Below are 2724 nucleotides of genomic sequence, written 5' to 3' on the forward strand. Positions count from 1 at the left end.
TTGAGGGTGATAGATAAAAATAACAGTTTTAAACCGTTGTCTTTTAAATTATTATCTTTTAATACCAATATATCAAATTTCAATTTAAATATATAATAAAGAATCATAATTAAGAAAAAATATTCCCCACATTAATATCATTCAAAATGTTAGTTATACAAGAATTACAATCACAAAAGAAGAAACATATCTCATGTTTAAATAAAATTTATCCCAATACAAATAAACAAATAAACAAATAAACTCCATTTACAACTAATTAACAATAGCTAAAATACTAGAAACTTGTGATGGTGGTTCATGCCATGTAGGATTGCACTTAATTATTGTCAACCCAAGTCCCATCACAATCTTCAACTTGTAGGATTTCTTGATGGGCCTGAGCACAGACTAATCCAGCATATTTTGTCACCTCGAGCTAGTCTTGAGACGCAATAACCTGACAAACCAAATATAATCAAGATAGTAAGGATACATCAAGGCAACTATACATAGAGCAAGAAATGAAGATTGACATAATTACTATTAATGGCAGAAAACCATTCATTTCGATACAAGAAAAATATTTCTTCTTTGGAGGGAACAGAGGAGCACCATTCATGCTTGAGGTGATCTCCATTCGCTCATCTCTTGCTAGAACAGTTAGTTGCCTGCAATAAAACACCATATCCGTTGAATTGGGTGGAATTAATGGCGTCAAAACAAAAATCATGAGTTTAGGCAGCACCTTTGGCCATGGCCATCACTATGTACGTCAAAACCAAGCAAACCATCTTCATCACTACTGCATGCCTGCAAATTACAATAAGGCAAACGTAAGCTATTTCTTAAAGAATTTTGGTAGATGCGTTGAAGATATCACAAATAATATATATGAATATGATATAATTTCAAACAAACTTTATTAGCATTACTTTTAAATTGTTTTCTTTCGTCTCAATAGCACAACTACCACAGAGAGTTGAGATGGCCCCAGAATGCCAGTTGTTATTAGCCTAGAGACTCAGACTGATTCAGAATACAAATCAGCAACTAATTGTTATAGCATAGTCAGAAGATATACCAGGAAACAAAGAAAGATGACATGAAACAATAGCTTGTCTTTATTTCTTTCAAAAAATTGTTCTCAAATCTACATGCAAATCTAAGTTAACTATTAAATTATGCATCAGGAAGCAATGTCTTGCAGCATTTGATAATGAATGCAAAGTTGGATTAAGAATTATGCAAGAAACAGATAGAACTACTAAGGAGAGTTAGACTTGGGAGTACAATCTCATCTATTTGGAGGAGTTATTACTATCTGATAATAATATTTCTGGTCAAATACCATAAAACATGGGTAATCATCACAACTTAAGGTATTTTGATGCATCAATGAATAACTTGATGGGGCAAATACCATTGAGTTTGGGTGATCTATGCAAATTGGAAACTCTTGATTTGTCTTTGAATAATATTGGTAGAGAACTAGCAAATCTACTTGATGGTTTGTCTAAATGTCCACAAGGATTTCAGTTATGGAACTTTAACATTCATGGCAATAAGTTAAGTGGGTCAATCCCTTTCAGTCTTGGGCAATTATCTCAACTACAATTCTTGGATATCTCATGGAATTTATTACAGGGTAATTTCCAAGTTGTTTCTTGGATTTCATTTTCAATAATAGCTTTAGAGTGCAGCATCTGCATTTGCAAAGGGGGAAGTAACTCATCTTGCAACCCAGATAGAAACAATGCATGGACAAAATTAGTAGGATATTACTAATGCATGGACAAAATTAGTAGGATAAATACTTAAAATGCTTTTTCATTTACAATTTAATAAATTGAGAACTTTTACTAAAATTGTTCTAGCATTCAACTCACCTTGACAATTTGTGCACATTTAGTTGCTTCACCGAGACCAATCATGCTTTCTGCATATATCTAATAATGAGAGGATTTAATCATTTAACATGATGGTACTGACGTAAGTATTTTTATTTCATCAATAATATCACAACTTACCATCTTGACATATGGGAAATCACTCTCTATACCAATTGTAGCTGCCATTGAAGTTTTGCCACTGACATAAAAGAATAAATAGCAGATTGAATCGGCAGAAAAGTCAGATTAATCAATTAGAAAGCTGGTTGTAAATTTACCTGCCAGTTGGACCTTCCAGAAGGTATGTAACAAGTGGGCTCTAATTGTCTTTGATTTGCTGCACAAGAAGCAGGGCTCTCTCATGGATGTGTTTGTGCCTCTCACCACAATTGATAATCCCATTAAGCCTGAAAGCCATTTGCACATTAAAGATAATGCCACATTATGTAACATTAAGAAAATTCAGAGCACAAAAATCTGTAGGCCCTCCTGAACACCCCCAAGTAGAATTGCTTTCAAGGATGTGGAATCAGCTTCAACCGAGACAATGTCAAACTTGAACATACCTGCGTCGTTCAAGATCATCCATTGATGCACCAAAAGCTGGTCCAACCTCATGAAGAGCATTCAAAAAATCAATCATAGTGACTTTTATGCTCTCCTCATCCAAGGGCTTGGTCAAATCATCGAAGCTTATCTGTCGATTCAAGGCATATGAGACAACACTTCTGTAACACCCCAAATTTCATGGTTTAGAGTTCTAAAAGACCTTATTAAAATCTAGAAATGTTTTAGAAAAATTCTAGAGATTTTTAGAAATTTTTAGAGTATTTTTATGGAATTTTTGGAGTTC

General features: G+C 33.7%; 1 long non-coding RNA gene across 1 annotated transcript; it reads right to left on the minus strand.

Annotated features, from left to right (window-relative positions):
• Window positions 1–538: 538 nt before the first annotated feature.
• On the minus strand, window positions 539–2192 carry LOC121993739. Its single transcript, XR_006115388.1, has 5 exons — window positions 2163–2192; window positions 2010–2070; window positions 1869–1918; window positions 728–792; window positions 539–650 (listed from the first exon to the last, which is right to left on the minus strand). It is a non-coding gene; the product is annotated as an uncharacterized LOC121993739 (long non-coding RNA).
• Window positions 2193–2724: the final 532 nt, after the last annotated feature.

The sequence above is a fragment of the Zingiber officinale genome, chromosome 6A (genome assembly GCF_018446385.1).
Source record: "Zingiber officinale cultivar Zhangliang chromosome 6A, Zo_v1.1, whole genome shotgun sequence".
In the NCBI taxonomy this organism is placed as follows: Eukaryota; Viridiplantae; Streptophyta; class Magnoliopsida; order Zingiberales; family Zingiberaceae; genus Zingiber; species Zingiber officinale.